Source organism: Lucilia sericata, unplaced genomic scaffold (genome assembly GCF_015586225.1).
Source record: "Lucilia sericata isolate MDLA Ls3-8-SP2 unplaced genomic scaffold, ASM1558622v1 Contig000002F_arrow, whole genome shotgun sequence".
Taxonomy (NCBI): Eukaryota; Metazoa; Arthropoda; class Insecta; order Diptera; family Calliphoridae; genus Lucilia; species Lucilia sericata.
In genome coordinates this window covers 301220-316904 of record NW_023994043.1, presented here as the reverse complement: position 1 = coordinate 316904, position 15685 = coordinate 301220, and the positions used below count along the sequence as shown (strand labels likewise).

The 15685-nt window shown below is 27.4% G+C and overlaps 1 protein-coding gene across 2 annotated transcripts in view; it reads left to right on the top strand.

Moving 5' to 3' along the window:
- The window catches only part of LOC119613553 (mucin-5AC), a 117299-nt gene that overhangs the window by 61284 nt on the left and 40330 nt on the right, over window positions 1–15685 (top strand). For both annotated transcript variants that reach the window (XM_037969611.1, XM_037969675.1), the window contains exon 3: window positions 13621–13670. The gene's annotated coding sequence lies outside the window, so the exon portion shown is untranslated. The remainder of the gene's footprint in view (window positions 1–13620; window positions 13671–15685) is intronic.

The window sequence follows — 15685 nt, the reverse complement described above, 5'->3', positions numbered from 1 at the left end:
ATAAGAATATAAGAATTCATGCAACAAAGACATAACATTCTTAGTAAAAGTTTATATTCTTATTTTAAAATACATAGATACGAGTATAAGAATGTACATTAGTCTACCACCGTTTTAAAAGATATTTTTAAAAATTAAGTCTTTTTAATTCAGTAGGTCAAATTTAGTTATTTTTTATACAAAATTTGAAACCATTTGATAATAGGAAGAATTATTTTTAAACTTTTGAAACATATTTGCGATTAAAGGAGTTTAATTTTGAGTCTTACGACGATATTTATAAGGTCATTAGTGGTTTAGTAAGCACTTTTTCCATGCAAGACAGTTATAATCAGAAAATTATATTCTCAAAAAAATCAGCTGTAGATTTTACGCATTATAAAATGTTGACTAAAACCTAATAAGACCCATTCGAGTTAAATTTTTTTTAGAGCAACTCTACTATGTACCGTAAGAGAAAATCTACTACCAAAGTAATGGCTACACAAATAAATATTACTACAGTTTGATATAAAATCTCTAGATACCTTCTTTTAAGTAAGTATATTTGCTTTGTTCTCCTAATAGTCGTCTTGGTAGGGAGTAGAAATTATTTGTATGTGGTAGTTTTGTGTCAGCAACTCTTAAAATTGCAATTGCAACTTGGGCATCAGTATGAACATACAAATGTATGTATTTATTTATGTACATATATGCATTTACTTGTATGAATGTATTTCAGTATGATCTTGAACATATACATAATATATGTACATAAGTAGCAGTATTTGGCAAGAAAACTTGAAAAAACCTTAAAAGCAAATAAAATTATTGTTGCGAAATCAACGAAGACTCTAGTTATTATGTGTGTATGGGTTTTCTAAGATAAGGCTGCACAGTTTAGTAAGTGTAAGATTGTGCACAGTTTTGTCGTTGACAAATACCTTTTGGGAAACATGTTCCAGTGAAATGTGTGAAAAAGGAAACTAGCCAACAGAGCAGGGTTTGAGAACACGTATTAAAATTTTAACTTCCAAAAATATTTATACTGACAAACACGTACTTACCAATTTGCTTTTTCTTAAAGGTCTATTAGTATTTTTTTTTAACAATAAACTGTCTTTTAAAAAATGCATTATGTAGCATATAAAATATTCTATTAACTAATTTTTTAATGACACCGAAATTATCATGACATAACAGAGCATCAAATCTTGATACAAGACATTTTTTAACAAACTGTTGTGCTGTTTAGGCCTTTAGTGCACACGACGAACCATAAAAAACATGTACATATTTGCATATTTCCCCGATTATAACTATGTACGTCACGTATTTATTTCTTTTGCAAATTGCTTATAATATATTACTTAAAAAGTCCACACAAAAATATTAAGAATCACAATCTTACATCTTACATTTTCTCTGCTATCAAAAAAGTTCCCGCGCCAAACGAGTTGAAATTTGTCCCATTTTTAATTTTTTCGGAATTTTGATCATATCTCCCATACATATGGATCGATTTTACTGGTTTTAAATAGAAACATTTTTAATAGCACATCTAATCTAAGATTTGAACTCATATCTCAGATATCTGGAACCTTCAAAAAACATATTTTAATAAGCGGACGGACATACATTTGGTTTGAAAGATTTATTAGTATTTCCCCTTACGTGGTAATAGGTAAAATTTTTGTATAAAATTAGTCATGACTCTATTGTAGAACATCTTGAAATCTTAATATTGATACAAGTGTTTTTCGAAAGTAAATCCTACACAAAACCCATACTACATATGCCAACTCAGCTCATAAACCTTTCACCCGTATTTTCCTAGTTTTTATCCTCTGAGAGCTGGTTCTGAAAAAGTTAATTGAGGAGGTTTTGAACATAATTACTTAGCTATACGCCCTTGATGTTTTCACCAAATTCTATATATTTCAAAAATTTTACGATTAAAACCATTAATAAGAAATAACCATTATTTACAATATCATTAGATTCACTCAACCACAAAAATTGTTATACAAAATTGTTTCAATATACAGTGACTGTCATTAATATTCGGTTTTTACATTTCCGTTTTTTCTGTTCTTAATTTTTAAATAAAAATTAAGGTATTTAAAAAAAAATATTTTGTACTTATTGTTGTACATATTAAGAGCTTTTTATGCGTACCAAATTTTTCATATACATCGATTAAATATAATAAAAAAAATTAATAACATGGAATATTACATAAATCTATGCTTCATTAATAGTCGGTTTTTTCTTCTTACGAAAAAATTAATCGCTGCAACTGTCCAAAAATTGTGTAAATAATGGGCGAATTTATATTAAAATGTTCAAATAAGCTCATGTATCACGTGGAATCATTTTATAAACGTTTTTTTTTTTTTATAAAAAAAACAATCGGTCGTAAGGGAAAAAAAATCATCTTTAGAAAAAAGATTAAATTGTACTTTTGCATTATGAAAATGAAAAAAAAAAAACCTATAAAAATATTGGTGAAATATTAAATATGAAGCAAAATTAAATATGACAGATATAGAAGAGTGTCTAAACTTAGAAAAAGCAAGACAAATCCGCGTTAAGGGTGCCTAAAATTGTTTCTGAAGTAAAAGAGTAATTAATAAAGACTGTTTCAGAAACAACAATTCATCGAATGTTTTAAAATCGGGGATATAATGGCCGAGTGTCTAGTAAGAAACCTATAGTAAATAATAAGGAAACGTACTAACTAAAATTTGTGAATGAACGTTTCAAAAAAAGATTTAATTTGGTGGGACGACGTTATATTTCTTTGATATATTTCAAATGTCGGAAGAACAATGGTGTGTCGGAAACCAAATGAAGAGCTGAATGGAAAAAACGTTACTTACATAGTAAAACACGGAGGAGGTCATGCGATAGTTTGGGGCTCTATATTAACAAATAGAGTCGGAAACCTAGCTTTTATCGACATTAACATAAACAAAGATTTGTAATTGACTATTTTGAGGGATAATTTAAAGCAATCAGCAGAAAATACGGAAATTGAATGAACATTTACATTATACCAAGTTAACGACCCTAAAAATCAAAGGCATGTTGTCTTTGAATGGTTGTTTTATAATTGTCCAAAAGTGATTGAAACACTAGCCCAATCTCCCAACATGAATTCCATAGAAAATTTATAGAAGCATTTAGAATGGAAAAGTCGTACAAGTCCAATTTCTTTTAAAAATGAACCCAAACAAAGACTACAAGAGGAATGGGATAAAATCAGGGTAGATTATTTAAAAATATTATCTCTAATATGCCAAACCGTCTATTTGAAGTTGTATAAAATAATGGCTAATCTACCTGATAATAGTTTTATTTTTAAAATCATATTTTAACAAATTAACTAACAAGTTAGGAAAAAACCCGAATATTAATGGCGCATAAATGAATGTAATATTCCATGTTTTTAAATTTTTTTTATAATAATTAATGGATGTATATAAAAAATTTGGTATGTATAAAAAGCTCTTAATATGTGCAACAATAAGTACAATTTTTTTTAAATACCTTAATTTTTTTTTCAAAAAAATTAAGAACAGAAAAAACGGAAATGTAAAAACCGAATATTAATGACAGTCACTGTACATACCTGTAACAATTTTATAATTTTTTTTGTTGTAACAAAAATCCTCAAATTTAAAATATTATTTTTCACTGTTTAAATTTCAATTACTTTTTTTAGTTGGCACCAGTTGTTGCCTTAAGATTGCACAAAGCTTTTACACAGAGATATAAATTTGTTCCCAGTAACATCTGTGGATGTTTATGAATTGTCTGCGAGGAGATACTTAGATAGTTTTCCTTTTAGTTTTTTGGTTTGCTGACCCTAATTGAAGTTTTTTTACAAAAATTATGTTTTACTCCTGCTGTTTTGCTAATAACTTAAATGCAGACGCATTATATGATCTACGAAATTTATTTCTAAGCGTTTTTTAATGCACTTTGAACTTTTTGTTATTGTTGTTGCAAACAAATTTCCTCTGGGTTTTATATTCAAAATTTACTTTTCGTTTCTTTCGTTTTTTCTCTATTTTATTTTTGGTTTTGTTTTTTAAAAATGAAAATGCATTTAGTGCCATATTTTCCTGAATGAATGTACCACAAGAAAAAAACAGAAGAAGAAAAACTGAACTCTTAAGAAAAAAATCTAACAAACCACACTTTATTCACAAGGCTTATGTATTTTATCTTTTACTTTCTTTTGACCACTTGACTAAGAGTTTCAGTATGACAAATCCGCTTAAGTACATTATATTTTTGTTAGTTTTTTGTTTAATTTCCTATTCTTTCAAATCTTTTTATATGCATATTGACTGGATGAGTAGTTGTTGGCCGAACATCTTTCTTTGTCACATTAGAGGCCGGCCATGGTCGGTTCATGCATTTCCAAGAAGTACCCGTATAGTGTTTTTGCTTAAATGTCTGACCACTTGTCTCTGTCCTCTTATTGCAATTGTTGCTTCAAAAGTTTATATTTTCTTGTATTTTTTTCTTCACAACTGGTTGATGTTGAAGGCACTGTAAAAACTGTTTGCGTTGTAAGTGTGCTGATATATGGTAGGTAGGTAGGTAGGTTGATAGGAGGATGTATACTACATCAAATCCGAAGAAATACACCTAGGCCACTATCGGGCCTGTTGTGCGCTCCAATTCAAGAAAAAAAAAAAAAAAAAAAAAAATTGTTCACTGAATGTATTATTTTTCCATGTTCAGAAACTCAGTTTCCTGGACGTAATTCCTAAGAATCTTCCAATCGGTGTTGGTTAAGAATGTTATTTCTGGAATAACATCACTTCCAAGATACTTGGATCTAACTTCGACGAATGCCTGACAATGGCAAAGAAAGTGCTCCAGAGTTTCACTGTCCTCTCCACATGCTCTACATTCGTCTGAATTCGCACGTCCAATTTTGTATAGATGTGCTCGTAATCCTGTGTGTCCACTGAGAATACGTACCATCATACTAACCTCAGACTTGCTCATTTTGAGAAGATTTCTCGTCTTGCTCTCATCTGCTGATATATAGATATTAGTTTTTTTTATATTTGTATGCACCTGTATTGTGGCAACTGTTAACTAAGAATAAAATTTTTCTTTGAGCGTCCTTAAGAACTTCACATTTATTATGCGGTCTTAGTCGGTTGCATTAATTTTCCCAACCAAAAAGAAATAAAGAACTTTTAAAACAGATTTCTTCAAGAAAGTTAATGTTTAAATAAAGTGTTGAGTATTTAAAAAAAAGTATTTTTAAATGTTCAAGGTAAATTTAAGGTTTTTATTTACTTACATACATACCATATGTATGTAACAATTGAAAGGAAATAGAAAATAAATTGCCACAGTTTTAGGTTTTTATGTTTGTATGTGTATATGAATTCATGTTCATTTTTACTTTAAATGTCAACGCTATTACTTTACAAACATGTTAAAATTTCAAATACATATTTATAGAACTAGAATAAAAAAAAACCCTCATAGTAGAAAATATTTGTAATAAATTTTGATTGGTCAGGGTAAATGGCATAAATCAATTTTTGGCTTTGGTTGACATGAGAAACGATTAAATTAAATGTTAGCAAAAAATAGTTTTCGTGTTTTATGTACATATATATGCATGTATGTATGTATGTACATTAAAGTGCTCCAAGCTTATATGTCAGAAATTTTTATTTTTTTTTTCGAAAACATATTTTATATTTTTTTTATAATTAAGACATATTTTTATAATATTACAAAAAATATGTTTTTCCCGAAATTCCGTTAATTCAAATCACAGTTACAACTATAAGAGAAATTGACCTACTTTTTAGTGTTTTATTTCCCAATCAATTGTTAACAAATACCTTTAAAACTTTAATATTTGTTTAACAAAGTTAAAAAACAAAAGTTGGAAACTGCCGTTTAAAAAAAATCTACTTTTTTGTTGTTCAAAAAATATTTTCATATTTTTGAAACCTTAATTCTGTGTACATTATTGAATATTTTCATTTTAAATAAAATGGGTAAATTTTAGCAAAAACTGAAGAAATCAAATTTCCCCTTGGAAATGCAACTTAAAGCTTCATAGTTTTATAACTTATAGAACAATACTCTGAATGAGGGCTAAGGTAAAAATTCGAATCATCATTTTGTTGGAGCACTCTAATTTACATAGTGTACGTATCGCGATAAAAAGATCATAACTCAAAAAATTGGAATAACGTACTGCAACCGTAAAAAAAATATTTAATATATAAATTTGCATAGAATGTAGTGAAAGTATTGTAGTCAGTCATGCCTGGTTACACCGAAAGACCCAGTAAATATAGTATTAATATGAAATTATGTAGTTTATAAATCGGCCGATATATCTGTGGCAAAAATCTGTATCAAAATGTTTCTGATTACAAAACATTAAGGGAATACGAGACATTTTAAAACAAACTTTTAAAATTGGATTGTTCTTATGTAGCCTTGTGTGACCAAATGTGGCTTGATATTTCCCAAACTTTATATGATATACTTTCTGAGCATATAACATATATAATATGATATTTGAATCAAATTTAATCGAATTATCTTTAAAATTGCAACCTACTATGTAGTTATATACAAGATTTAATTGAACAGACAGAATGGCATACTCCTGATTAAAAAATTTTGTCATTAAAATAAAAATTCGCTATTCTTGGAACGTTCGTTTATAATATAGATATTTTTTCATTGTATGGTTCACAATAAAAAATCAAAACATTAAATTAAAATACACACCGAAGAGTTCAAGAAAAGTTATTGAGAACATGGGTGTCATAAAAAATCATTGATACTTACATAACTGATTGTTAATTTTAACATTTCTAGAAATGTTTAGGTGTTAACGTTTTACCTCTTTTACAAATTTATAACATTATCTTAAATTTTAAATCGTAATATATCAAAAAATGTTTATGTTACATACTTCAGGATATTTCTACATACATCCATTATTGTTAAGATATAACACAGAATGGATGTTGTAACTCAACATACAAATAGTATATATATTTTTTGACATTTACCTAGTAATCCATCATTTGTAAAGATAATGCGACAAAAATTTTCACAAAAAATAAAAAGTCCACAATTTGTTTTTTTTTCAAACCAGAAAAATATGGATGCTATACTTGCCAAACAGATTAAGTGCTTTAAATGATAAAAATACAAACAATGCTTTTTATACCCTACACCACTATAATGGGGAGGGTATTATACGTTTGTGCTGATGTTTGTAACGCACAAAAATATTGATCATCGGTATGAAAATCACTTTCTGAGTCGATTAAGACATGTCCGTCCGTCCGTCTGACTTTCAAGATATTTTGATAAAATTTTGTCACAAGGACGATGCCAATTGAAAATGGTTGAAATCGGTCCATTATTTCACTTAGCCCCCTACAATCTGACTTTCCGATTTGGGGTTTTTAACTCATAACTAAATATACTACTATACTAAAATTACAACTATGTTTTATATAGGCATAAATCCATTTTTATAACGATCGGCCGTCGTTTGACCCCAGCCCCCATACAAACCCCCTCTAAAAATAACTTAAGCGTACAAAAATTTACTTATAATCATTAGTATAGTATATAAATACATCCCTCCTCCCAATTTGTTGATAATCGGCCCATATTTGACTCTAACTCCCTTATAAAGCATCTTTTAGAATTTTTGTTTTTCATCAATAAATTGCTTAAATACATCGGAATTAAGGTTACATTCAACATAAAAGTTTCTTTATGAAAAATACTACTTGTTATTTAATAGCATTGAGTTAAACGATAAGTTATTATCAAACATTATTGTGTAGCTGAGTTGAAAGTTTTTACGTGCACATTTGTATAAGGTCTCTAAAAATAGAAAATTACTAATATTTTAGTAAAGTAAGAAAGTAATACAAAAATATTTAGCAACAAACCAACAAATTAGAGTATTAACTCTATTTAATTTAATAGAATGAAAATTTCCACAGGTTTTAAGTTCATAACAATTAATATGTACATACATATGTACTATGTTTGATCCAAAGGACATAAGATATACATACATATATAAAAAAATGAAGCAATATTTTTAAGATGGCAGTTATAACATCCTAAAAAAGCAATATACTATTTTTTATAAAAAGCAAGACAGCTGAAGGATAGAAGTTATTTTTGCCTTCCTGTTTTACACTCTAAAAAGGAATTTAACTAAAATAAAAAAACATCAGTTCTTTTTTGAAAATAAGCATTTTAGACTCGTTAGCAATGTTGCTGCACAATAACAAAAAAGAACTCAAACTTTACAACTCAAAAGCACTAAAGACAAAAATTGGATAAATAAATACTAGACTGAATTGAATACAGTTAAAGTCAACAACAATTCAGCCAACAAACAGCCGAAACATCTAAAATAAATCCTTGTGTGGCAATATTAGTGTGAATAAGAGTAGTCCATCCCAGTAGGTCAAGGTGGTTGTTCCGAAGTAGAGATTGTTTCAGAATTAGCTTTATCACACATATCATTCTAACTTGACGATGCAATAAATTAATCTGGTTTATTTAATAACAACTTTCTAATGTATAGTACGAAAAATAAAGGTTTGATGTGACTTCTTATTAGATTACTTACATACACTAATATGTGATTGAAGTAGAGATTGTCTTTCTCATTACAAAGAATGCATAGGAGTTAAGTGCTTCAAAAATAAATAAATTGTATTCAACCATTGGGCATTGCGAAACAATTACTTTCAAAAATTGGCTGACTCCTGGCAAAACTACTGGGTAGTCCATATGTGTATGAACACAAGTGTGTAAAAGAAAAAAAGCAAACAAACTTAAGCTTAAGAGAAAAGTAAACATGGTAAAGAAATAAAGAAAGAAAGGATAATAAATTTTGGTAAACAAAAATAAAAAGAAGATTTTGAAATCGGTCAAGGAGAAAAACGCATTCAACCATTTTTTCACACACTCATGAATAAGAGGATATCAATGTTATCATACGCTTCCTATATGTAAGTTTGTATTTTTGTGTTGCTCATACAACATACACACACAACGCCAAACGCTTGTACATGTGATGTACATCCGCGTTAATGCATTTGTGGCCAAAAATGTAGATTTACAAGTATTCAAAAAAAACTTTTACCCCGGTATACATAAGGTATACATATTTACCTCTTATACATAGGTTTTAAATACAAATTTCCTATTATAATATTATTAATCATTTATGAATCAATCACCTATTATTGTTACCAAAAATAAACTGTTATACCTACTATTCTATCCACCTCTGTATGGCTATATTCTAGTTCAACATACAACGTCTAACGACAATCAAATGATCGGTAACAACAACTAAATAAATCGTCAAATTTCAACACATTTTGTGCATTCCTCTTAAATTTCAAACTAACTTTGTACATATGTATATGTATGTGATATTCTCCATTAGGAGAAAAATGCCTTCTAATTTGTTTATTATAAATGTTAACAATTCCAAAATACTTATTTTTCCTCTGTTTTTAAGAAACAATAGCAAATTTTTGACACCGCCTAATTCATAAAATCAAAACTATGAATTAAATTTTTAAAAATTTTAAAATTTTTTATGAAAACACTTTACTGCAGGAAAATTAGGCAAAAAAATGAGCAATCTGGGGAATTTTAGATAGCTAAATGAAAATTGACACATAGCTTCCCCTTAGCATAATTTGTAAGGATTTAAAAGTCACCGAAAATATCTTGTGCGCTAAGAGAGATATTGGATGCCAAAGGTTACAAAAAATAGTTTTTGCCGAATATCTAGCTTAGTATGCGTCGGACGCATTGTAATGTTATTATAATTTATATAGAGAATTGAATTTTCTACATTTTGATTGAAAAATATTTTTGCGTATCATTCGTTGTTTTCGAGCTATAGTGCATTATTTTTCCATTGCACTAATATTTTCAAATCTTAATATAGATTGTACTAATAACAAATTAGTCATAATATTTACGTCACTCATAAGCAGTTAATACATGCTTATACATTATTACACGTTTTATCTCAAATTCGCTCTATGACCCATAGTGCAATGTCTGCCTATCCATAATTTCAGATAGTATCACAAAAATTGGTGGTGACAATCCACATATTTAGAGTAATATTTCCACCGAATTTTATTAAAATCAGACTACATCTTCACATCTTCAATTTTTGAATTTTCAAAAGAGTAAAAACACTGTAGTTTTAATTAATATTGGAATCAAATTAAGGTCGGTTTTTTATATTAGAGTTAGTTGAAGTCGTAGTCTGATTTCCATGAAATTTGGTGGAAATATATTTCTGACTTTGTAGACTTTGTCCCCTAATATTTTTCAAATTATATTCATAATTCTGATAATTGACCCCATCGGAAATTTCGGATAGACGGACATTGCACTATGGGCCAGAGAGTGATGCTGTGATAAAGGATATAACAGAAATTAATTATGTACTTTAGCTAATATTAGAAAGAAAAAATTTTACATTATTTATATTGCAGTTAAAAATATTAAGATTTTAAAATGTCATTGTAATGAAAAAATAATGCACTATAGCTCGAAAACAAAAAATGTTATGCGAAAATATTCCGCAACCAAAATGTAGGAAATTCAATTCTCTCTTTTAATCCCTTACTAATTATGCTAAGGAGAAGCTTATTTTCATTTAGCTATCTAAAATTCCGCAGCAAAACCCGTATTTTCCTGGGCTACTTCAGAACTTGACAATATTAACGCCCACACAACTACAAGCTTTCCATTTTTTCATCTCTTAACCACCACATTAGATCCATTTACAAAAACATATGTATGCGTTACATACATTCGTAACGAACACTCAAACCTTGTTCATACTTACAAACTTATAAAGTGTCAACATAACAAAAATATCACCAATTCATTCATTTATGAAATTAAATAATTTATCTATTTTTTGTTTTGTTAAAGGATTACTTTTTGTAGCTTATAATTTATTTCCTGCCCCAAACAAGCATTAAATTTGTTATGTCCAGCTGCTGATACAGAAATGGTAGATGTCTTTGTTTAACATTCTAGGTCACTGTACCCCTAGAATATCGTGTATGTGTGGAAAGTACCACATAAGTATAAAAGAATGTTTAGAATTATTTATATGTATGTAGACCTTTGAAACTGTTATTTACTACAATGTATTTAAATAATTTAGAAAATGTTAGCTTCTACAGAATAAAAAACCGCTGCCTTCTACTACATAGAAACAGAACTTCTTAAAGGTACCTTAATAATTCTTACTATAAAGTTATTGCCAATTTTAAAGTTTTAATAAAAAATGGCTAAAGTTCGAAATTCGTCAACATTTATATGAACATTTTAACAATTAAATATATTTGAAGCATAATGTTGAGTTCTTTTCCAAATAGTCATGATTGGAAAAAAATGTAGGTCCTTTTTTATTTCATATTTTTTACTGTTATTTTTCATTTAGTTATTCACAGTTCCGTGCAACATTTGTGTGTATGCATACAGTTATGTGAATGTTAAAAATGAAGAATAAAAAATATTGTATAATGTTATCGTACAATTGAACTTATTTATGAAACAAATATACATTTAAATTTATGTATTGGGGAAATCCTATTTGCACTTTGGCAACAGCGAACCTTTTTATCTCACAAATATTTTTTAAATCGATTTTTACCTTACCTTAACAACCTCAAATTGACACTAGACTACATGCACTGATAAAAATTTAATATCAAATCATATGCGCAATTTAATAGTGTCACTATTTGATTGATTTCATCAAATCAATCAGTATGTCATACATATGCGACATTATAGATAAATTACCAAACATTTTATTAATTTTAATTCGAAACAATATACATAAATATAAAAACATATAAAAAATAAATAAATATTTTTAAAAGAAAATAATATTTATTTAGGTATTTATTGAGTTAATACTAGATTAAAATTTTTAAAAATTTATTTAGGCACAACTTCGCCTAAATATACAAATTGAAAACAATAAAAAGAAGTAGAAAAAAAATAAATATTATTCATAATGAATTTAATGTGAACAAGACCCATCCATAAAAGAAACATGTATTTTAACAAGTTTACCAAAATATCCATTAAATGTATTCTGTACATTTTTTTAAATTAAGCAATTTGTTTCTTTCTCTGCAGGTTTGCATGAAGTCCGGTTATTTATAAATTTTAATATTATTTAAATCTGTATGTAAAATTTTTTATGTGATGGCTGGTTGTGTCATCAGTGTAAAATATGTTTGCTTTGTTATCGATATTGTATCTGTTAATTTGTATGTATAAAGCTTATAATTTTCTCCCAAAGACAATTAATTAATAAATATTGCATAAATGGCTAAAAATGATATTATGCAAAAATTAAAAAAAAAATAAAAAAAAATTATTTAAAATTTTTAGAAAACTTACTACTTAAACAGTCTTGATGTGAATATTTCGTCATTATTTGTAATTACAAAAATCTTTACGCAAAGTTTTAGTTATTCAATTTATCACGCTTTATAGAGTGAAATTTTCAGTCAATACACATTTTCCAATCTTTTATAAATTTTAAAGTTTAAAATGATTTAAAAACGTTTCCTGGATTTTTACAGTTCTTCCTAAGAGGAAAAATTGTTCCTAAGTTTTGAAATTTTCAAGCTAAAGTAATTTGTTCCCTTAGTACGAATTATTAAACCGGTCCTTAAAAACAAGCTTTTTCTGGGCAATTAATAGTACAATTTTTCTAGGAATTTGAATAATAAATACTAGCGACTTCTGATTAAAAGTCTTTGTACAAATTTAAGTCTTAGTTTGCATAATAAAATTTTCATTCAGCATTTTTCCCCTTTTGAAAACATGCCTATTTGCACAGATAGGCATTTTTGTTCAACAAATTTTTGTTTTGATTGCATTGATTTCTACGAATAAAGAATTTTGATGTACAGCCAAGTCTCCTACGAACTAAGAAGAGAAATCTCACTCAATAAAAACGAGTTGCAAATTACCCTGTAATTAAATATTGTTGTTTGGAATGATTGCATTGTGTTTGATTTTTTTCTTTATTACTGGATTTGCTGCACAACCACACGTATACTTAATATTGAAAGTTTATAAATCAATACTCATACGTCCCGCAAAACACTACTACTAAGAGTTCTGTTAAAAATTAGCACAAATTATTATTTACTTTTTCATATTTTTTAACATTGACAGAGAAATTAAATTCCTTTATTTTCCCAAACCTTTAATTTAATTAAAGTAAAAATTTTAATGAAACAAAATATATTATTGGGGATAAGCATTTAGCCGTTTGTTTATCCGGAAAAAATTCCTAACATTTTTGAAAAATTAAAAATTTTATAGTAAATTATATTTATAAACTCAATGAGAATTAAAAAATTGTCTACAGTCATTAAAGTTTTAAGTTTATGTTATTTCATAAAACACTAGTTCCATTTTGTTCTTCTTAGTAGAAAAATAATTCATCATCTAACAACTCTAATCATTAAATGTCCATGTATTAATTGTCATATAAACTTTTTGTATTTTTAGATAAAAAAGAGACATAATTTTGTTCCTCATTGGTGTAAAAATTTTATTATGTAAGTACATATTCTTATTATTTATTAAAAAAAATAGTATAAATTATGTAACATATTGATTACATTTATATTAAACATTCTTAACAGTCTATGTTATGACAGCTTTGCTTTTCTAGCTTTTTTCATTTTTTAGTTATATGACTTACAAAAAAAATGCTATCATCGTTTAAATATCTTCGTACATACTTTAAAAATTCGTTTTAATAATATTGTTGATAAAAAAGATTTAATCCCCAGGTTTTAAAATATCGTAATATAAGAATGTTTTCCTTTTCCATTTTTATAGACATTTATAGAAAGAAAGAAAAAAAAAAAACAATTTCTAAAGAATCTAAGAATTATAGTTGTAAGACCTCATACTGACACAGATTTATTCACTTGCCTAGAAGTACACCCAAGTATTTTACTTCAAATCATTAAATTTACAACATCTTTATCATTTCTTGTCATCTTCAACTCAAATTCGAAAAACGTCGAACATTTTGCAGATTTGCCAACAAAATCTATTTGTATATACATACATACATATCTTGTATCTTACATACATATAAATATGTATGTAAGTTAGTATGTATGTATGTACGTTTTAATATAAATCTACTGCGTTTTATAACAACACGTTCATTTAAATACAACCTGACAACGAAAAACTTTTAGCACTTAGTTACTCGTACACACTTCCTTAACACGTTTTGTATTTAACACCTGAAAAGTTTCATGATTTTAATTTGATGCATTTATTTGTCAATCGACATTGTTCAAGCAAATACAGACGCACTCTTGTACACACGGTTTAATTCTAAAAAGAAAAATAAGAAACTGAGCATTTTCCATTGGAGATGAAAGAAAAATATCTTTACTTTGGTTTCCTACTGAAACATTTGCATAATTTTTACTTGCACCTTAGCCAGTTTAAGGTTTCTAGAAAAAATTATTTTCTCTGAAATACAAAACCTTTGGGTATACAATACTTCCATCGAAATATTTAATTAAAACTTACAGTTGCAAGAAATTTGTACTGGCTGTAACTTAATTCCTACAATTTCAATTATGAAATTGTTGCCATACCCTACTGTAAATCTTTCGTAATATAAATACATATAAGTATATCGAATAATTTCAGAACAATTCATAATAAAAATTAATCGATCTCTCAAATTGCCAATCTAAATGTATTCAGGTCCGAAGCATACATGACATATATAGATCCACCTTCAAAAAGCCACTTCAAATAAACTTTTATTTGGTATAGGATTCCACATTATCAGTCCTATCTTATCGACAATATTTTACTAACTTATTTTAAATAATGTACATTTGTAATAAAAGAGTTGTATCAATAACTGTTTATAAGATTCTAAAGATAATTTTTTGTAACGGATATTGTGTTATGAAGTAATTCTGAATAAATATTATAGGTTTATTGTCATAACAGCAATAATGAGTAATAAAATTCAAACACGAAATACAAAAGTTTAAATTACAATTTAAATGAAAATATTTTTTGCGGGGTGTGAAAAGTTTTTTAATTTTTGTTAATTAAATGTGACACCTGGCTCACAAATACCAACATGCATGAGCTCAAACATGAAGATTCTTAAATGTTAGGGAGGCACAATTTTAATTAAGCATTAGAATTTGTAAGCCCAAATTTAGACATAAGTTTTAAAATTAAAAATCGCTTTATTTGTTCTAATGTGATTGTTAAACTCATTGTTATAGAGTGGGTTTATAAAATGCGTTCTAAAAAAATTTCGGGCGATAGGACTACCTTAACTAGTGGCATCACAGCTCTGTAGATAAAAGTGGTTTTTGCAAAAATTTTACCATTTAAACAGAAAATAATTGAAATATGTATTTAATTATCGTTCCAATAAGATATAAAACACAAAAATCGGTTAAAATTGGGAAAGTTATTACAAATTCTTCCGATCCTTTAGTGTCACAAAACACTTATCTGTGAAATATTTAAAAATAAATTAACAAATTTTGGGAAATATTCTAATAAAACCATG